General features: G+C 34.4%; 1 non-coding gene across 1 annotated transcript; it reads left to right on the forward strand.

The window, feature by feature from the left end:
• Positions 1 to 2,284: 2,284 nt before the first annotated feature.
• Positions 2,285 to 2,391, forward strand: LOC128582717 (U6 spliceosomal RNA). The gene has a single exon (XR_008379163.1). It is a non-coding gene; the product is annotated as a U6 spliceosomal RNA (small nuclear RNA).
• Positions 2,392 to 6,799: the final 4,408 nt, after the last annotated feature.

A 6,799-nucleotide genomic window follows, 5' to 3' on the forward strand; every position in this document is an offset into this window, starting at 1 on the left:
TCAACATTGTTAAAATGTCCATATCACACAAAGCAATACAAAATTTAATGCAATCCCTATTAAAGCTTCACTGTCATACTTTAAAGATCTCGAAAAAATAATACTTTGTTTTATATGGAATCAGAAAAAAACTTGAATAGCCAAGACATTACTCAGAAATAAAAACAAAGCAGGAGGAATCATACTACCAGACCTTAGACTACACTATAAATCGATAGTGATCAAAACAGCAGGTTACTGGCAGAAAAACAGAGAGGTAGATGTATGGAAGAGAATAGAGAACCAAGAAATGAACCCAGTTATTTACCGTTATTTGATCTTTGATAAGCCAACTAAAAATATTCAGTGGGAAAAAGATTCCCTATTTAGCAAATGGTGGTGAGTGGCAAATGGCTGGCAACCTGTAGAAGACTGACACTGGACCCACTTCTTTTACCATTAACTAAGATAGACTCTCACTGGATTAAAGATTTAAACTTAAGACATGAAACTATAAAAATACTAGAAGAAAGTGAAGGAAAACTCCTCCACTGCTTTATCTGTGCATAGTTTTTATGTTTTTTGAAGCAAAATTTCTACTTAATGAATGTTTAATTTATGCATTGTTGAATATTAAGTATGTGAGTAAAGAGGATAAGCAAAGAATAACAGAACGGACTATTAAATTGATTATAATCAACTTTATTCAAAACTCAGCTTGACAGGTATTAGGATGTAAAGATTATCAGGTATCCTCTGAATAGCACTGCTATCAATGTCTGTGAATTTTGATAGGAATAAGTCAGTGTTATGTTAAATTTTACAAAGAAATATTTTTCTACAAAAAAGAGTATGCAAATACACATATTCTATTAAAATGTAGGGGTTATAAATGTTAACAAGTATCATTTATAGTTCTTGCAATGATCTCATGATTATCTGTTTCAAAGACATGAAATTGAGATTTAGAAAGGTTAATTTGCCTTAATATCATTAATCAAAACTGGAAAAAAGGATTCTCTTTAAAAAATTTACATCTTATATTTATATGTTAAAATGTACAAATAAGAGTATGCAAATATTCTATTAAAATGTTAGTAATGCATCTGTATCTTTTATTGAGGGTTTTTGGAAGAAAATCCTTTTTAGGTAGCTAACTGAAATGTGTTCTTTAATTCACAATGCAGTGTACAACCCACTAATTTCATTAATCTAAAGCTATGTTTAAAATAATCTCTAATTTGTCTTTTTGCAATTTTATAAATGTGATTTAGCAATTTGATAAAATGGGTCATTGAAGTTCTTTTTCCAAAACGTGTAGCTTCATAAAATCTGTAAAAATTATGTTTCTACATAAAGACATGTAAAATGAGAGAATTGTATTTCTTATGAGCCTTTGTCACTTTTTTCTTTGTATAACTTAAATTTAATTTTCACTAAATAGATTTGGAAATAGAGTGAAGCTACTTAAAGTTCTTCAAATTATAACTTTCAGTATATAATTTTGATAATAGCTGGCATTTATAGATTACCAAATAAAAGATAGTTAACAAGTATCATTTATATTTCTTGCAATGATCTTGTCATGATTATTTCAAAGACATGAAATTGAGATTTAGAAAGGTTATTTAGTTTGCCTATACACACCATAAAACTGGAATAAAGGTTTTTTAATTTAAATCTTATATTTGTATTTATTAAAATATACCACCTTCTTTAAAGTGACTTCACACATATCTGACATTCACTATGAATTTTTTGTATTTTTGGACATAAATAAAAATAAAAACATTAGACAAGAATAAATGCTTGCTTTCTCCTCAGGTTCATAGGCCAAAAATTTAGAAATTCAAATGTCAAGAATAAGTGATTTCCATGTAGGCTAATTCATGAGGATGAATTTTTAAAATCTACATCTTAATATCACAACTGTATCCTGTTATCACATTTGCTGGTGCCAGCATGACCACCAGACACCTAGATAAAGTTAGATGTATACATTTCCCTTACTACCTACTTACTGACCCAAAATAAGATACTTTACCTTTCAAATTCTCAGATTTCTTATTTACAAAATGGTTAACAATATCTGCATTATAAGATAGTTTTAAACAAAAATATAACATGGATCACTGAGACAGTTGTTTTAGAGTAATTTCAAACCAGAATGAAAGATAGATTAGTTCTTCACACATCAAAAGTATAATGCTAATTCTGTCTAATAAAATAGAAAGACATTATTGTCTTCCTCAACTAGGCTCAATTTACTGCTGGTCTTAAGAAACACTATAAAAATATGACTTAAGTGCTCACTTCAGCAGCACATATACTGAAATTGGAACAATACAGAGAAGATTAGCATGGCCCCTACACAAGGATAATATGCAAATTCGTGAAGTGTTCCATATTTATAAAAAAGAAGTCTGAATATATATTTTAAATAAATATTATAGTTTCCTTGTAGATAGATGGAAATATATTCCCTATTGTGTATTTGCCTAATTTCGTAGTTCCTTACCCTGTAAAATAGGTTGAAAATGGCAAAGGGAAGGAGAAAGGAAAACTATCAGAAAAAAAAAGCATGTGAACTAAAAGAAAAATTAAAAATTTATTAGAGAATAGATGGTTTTGTTAATATTAAATGAAACCCAGAAACCACAAAAGTCTAATGTATTGGACAATGTAAAACTAAAATATACCTGAAAGACAAAATATAACCATAAAAACACCACAAAAAGTTATGACTTAAGAAGATATTCTACAAAGAAATTGACAGCAAATTGATTTCTCCATTGTGTTCAATGGCGTAAAAAAAGAATACCCAACTCCTGAGACCACGCTGACATCAAAGAAGTGCATATTCACATTAACTCAGTGATGTGAAGGACAGGAGAAGCAATGACCTCCTTGATTCTTTAAAAAGAGATCTACAGCTCGCGTGCAGTAGCTCAGCCTGGAATCCCAGCTCTTGGGAAGAAAGGAGGATCCCTTTAGGCGAGGTGTTTGAGATTAGTTTTGAGCAACTTAGTGAGGGCCCTCACATCTCTTTTAAAACTTTTAAAGATCTAGGGAGGCATGGTGGTCTTTACTCCTTCACCCTGGATGACAAAGTGAGACCCCATATTAAAACAAAACAAACACACCATGATAATTCAATAAAGAAACCTGCATTTATTTCTTTTTGTTATTGTGGTATTTTCCTTCAGGGCCTTAGGCATAAATTGTTTGTCTAGGCCAATATTTACAAAAATTTATGTACATATTCTTCTAGGGTTTTTATGATTTAATGCTCTAGCTTTTAGTCTTTTATTCATCTTGAATCAATTTTTGTGTATAGTGAAAGACATGAGTCCTGTTTCATTCTTCCGCATGTAGCTATTCAGTTTGTTCAGGACCATTTCATGATTAAGATGTCCTTTCCCTGGTGTATTTTGTTGTCTGCTTTGTTGAAGATCAGCTGATCATAGTTACATAGTTGTCGGGGCCACTGTGGGACTCTGTCACGGCACAAATTAAAACAGCCAGGACACGGATTGAAGGTATGTACCTGCAAGAGTTGGGTTTCCCATATCTCCAGGGACAGCCTGGAGCAACCTCTGCCATGGCCTTTTATTGAAGCATTATACAACAGGAGTGGGGGCCCATGTACTAGGATCATATGCTTAATGGTTGCTACGTGCTATTTCCCTTTGGACTTGACTCCCACCCTGCTGCACCACAAATGTTCAAAGTACAACACCTGCTTGCTAATGACCAACCAATTAATTATCTCATTAATGCCTACAGCTGCTTAAAAGCTTGTCTCCAGGCAGCAAAACATCTCCAAGCTAGCTAGGAGATCATCTTGCTCCCAGAGCCTTCCTCGAGAACTGGAGGGCACTTCTATGAGTCTGGTGCTGGGTCTCCTACACATAGTTTTATTTCTGGGTTCTCTATTCTGCCGCAATGGTCTATGTCTCTACTTTTATACCAGCACCATTATGGGTTGGTTACAGTAGCTTTAGAATATTATTTGAAGTCAGGTAATGTGATGTTTTCAGATTTGTTCTTTTTGCTTAAGATTACTTTGGCTACTTTGGCTCTTTTTTGATTTCAGATGAAACTTAGAATTACTTTTTCTAGATCTACGAAATAAGCAATTGGCATGTTAATGGACATTATGTTGCATCTGTAAATCACTTTGGACAATATGGGCATTTTATGAGTGATTCTACAACACCTTTTCATTTTTCTGTGTCATCTACAATTTATTTTATAATTCTTCTTGAAATCTTTCACCAACTTGGTTAAATATATTATCAACTATTTTATTATCCTATTTATTGTTTTTTTTTTTATTGTTGGGGATTCATTGAGGGTACAATAAGCCAGGTTAAACTGATTGCAATTGTTAGGTAAAGTCCCTCTTGCAATCATGTCTTGCCCCCAGAAAGTGTGACACACACCAAGGCCCCACCCACCTCCCTCCTTCCCTCTTTCTGTTTCCCCCCCAATAACCATAATTGTCATCATATCAAAATTGAGTACATAGGATTCATGCATCTCCATTCTTGTGATGCTTTACTAAGAATAATGTCTTCACTTCCATCCAGGTTAATACGAAGGATGTAAAGTCTCCATTTTTTTTAATGGCTGAATAGTATTCCATGGTATAGATATACCACAGCTTGTTAATCCATTCCTGGGTTGGTGAGCATTTAGGCTGTTTCCACATTTTGGCGATTGTAAATTGAGCTGCAATAAACAGTCTAGTACAAGTGTCCTTATGATAAAAGGATTTCTTTCCTTCTGGGTAGATGCCCAGTAATGGGATTGCAGGATCAAATGGGAGGTCTAGCTTGAGTGCTTTGAGGTTTCTCCATACTTCCTTCCAGAAAGGTTGTACTAGTTTGCAGTCCCACCAGCACTGTAAAAGTGTTCCCTTCTCTCCACATCCACGCCAGCATCTGCAGTTTTGAGATTTTGTGATGTGGGCCATTCTCACTGGGGTTAGATGATATCTCAGGGTTGTTTTGATTTGCATTTCTCTAATATATAGAGATGATGAACATTTTTTCATGTGTTTGTTAGCCATTCATCTGTCGTCTTTAGAGAAAGTTCTATTCAAGTCTCTTGCCCATTGATATAAGGGATTGTTGGCTTTTTTCATGTGGATTAATTTGAGTTCTCTATAGATCCTAGTTATCAAGCTTTTGTCTGATTGAAAATATGCAAATATCCTTTCCCATTGTGTAGGTTGTCTCTTTGCTTTGGTTATTGTCTCCTTAGCTGTACAGAAGCTTTTCAGTTTAATGAAGTCCCATTTGTTTATTTTTGTTGTTGTTGCAATTGCCATGGCAGTCTTCTTCATGAAGTCTTTCCCCAGGCCAATATCTTCCAGTGTTTTTCCTATGCTTTCTTGGAGGATTTTTATTGTTTCATGCCTTAAGTTTAAGTCCTTTATCCATCTTGAATCAATTTTTGTGAGTGGGGAAATGTGTGGGTCCAGTTTCAGTCTTTTACATGTAGACATCCAGTTCTCCCAACACCATTTATGGAATAGGGAGTCTTTCCCCCAAGGTATGTTCTTGTTTGGTTTATCAAAGATTAGGACGTTGTAAAATGTTAGTTTCATTTCTTGGTTTTCAATTTGATTCCAAGTGTCTATGTCTCTGTTTTTGTGCCAGTACCATGCTGTCTTGAGCACTATGGCTTTGTAGTACAGAATAAAATCTGGTATGCTGATGACTCCAGCTTTATTTTTGTTACAGAGAACTGCCTTACTATACGGGGTTTTTTCCGGTTCCATACAAAACGCAGAATCATTTTTTCCAAATCTTGAAAGTACGATGTTGGTATTTTGATAGGAATGGCATTGAATAGGTAGATTGCTTTGGGAAGTATAGACATTTTAACAATGTTGATTCTTCCCATCCATGAGCATGGTATGTTCTTCCATTTGTTAATATCCTCTGCTATTTCCTTTCTGAGGAGTTCATAGTTTTCTTTATAGAGGTCCTTCACCTCCTTCGTTAGGTATATTCCTAGGTATTTCATTTTCTTTGAGACTATGGTGAAGGGAGTTGTGTCCTTAATTAGCTTCTCATCTTGACTGTTATTGGTGTACACAAAGGCTACTGACTTGTGGACATTGATTTTATATCCTGAAACATTACTGTATTTTTTGATGACTTCTAGGAGTCTTGTGGTTGAGTCTTTGGGGTTCTCTAAGTATAAGATCATGTCGTCAGCAAAGAGGGAGAGTTTGACCTCCTCTGCTCCCATTTGGATTCCCTTTATTTCCTTGTCTTGCCTAATTGTATTGGCTAGAACTTCCAGCACTATGTTGAATAGTAAAGGTGACAGAGGACAACCTTGTCTGGTTCCAGTTCTAAGAGGAAAAGCCTTCAGTTTTACTCCATTCAGTAAAATATTGGCTGTGGGTTTGTCATAGATAGCTTCAATCAGTTTTAGAAATGTGCCACCTATGCCTATTCTCTTCAGTGTTCTAATTAGAAAAGGATGCTGGATTTTATCAAATGATTTTTCTGCATCTATTGAGAGGAGCATATGATCTTTATTTTTGCCTCTGTTAATATGGTGGATAACGTTTATAGACTTGCGTATGTTAAACCAGCCTTGCATCTCTGGGATGAAGCCTACTTGATCATGATGAATGACTTTTTTGATGATAAGCTGTAATCTATTGGCTAGGATTTTGTTGAGAATTTTTGCGTCTATGTTCATGAGTGAGATTGGTCTGAAATTCTCCTTTTTGTTTGGGTCTTTTCATGGTTTTGGTATCAGGGTGATGTTTGCTTCATAGAATGTGTTGGGGAAG

The sequence above is a fragment of the Nycticebus coucang genome, chromosome 3 (genome assembly GCF_027406575.1).
Source record: "Nycticebus coucang isolate mNycCou1 chromosome 3, mNycCou1.pri, whole genome shotgun sequence".
In the NCBI taxonomy this organism is placed as follows: domain Eukaryota; kingdom Metazoa; phylum Chordata; class Mammalia; order Primates; family Lorisidae; genus Nycticebus; species Nycticebus coucang.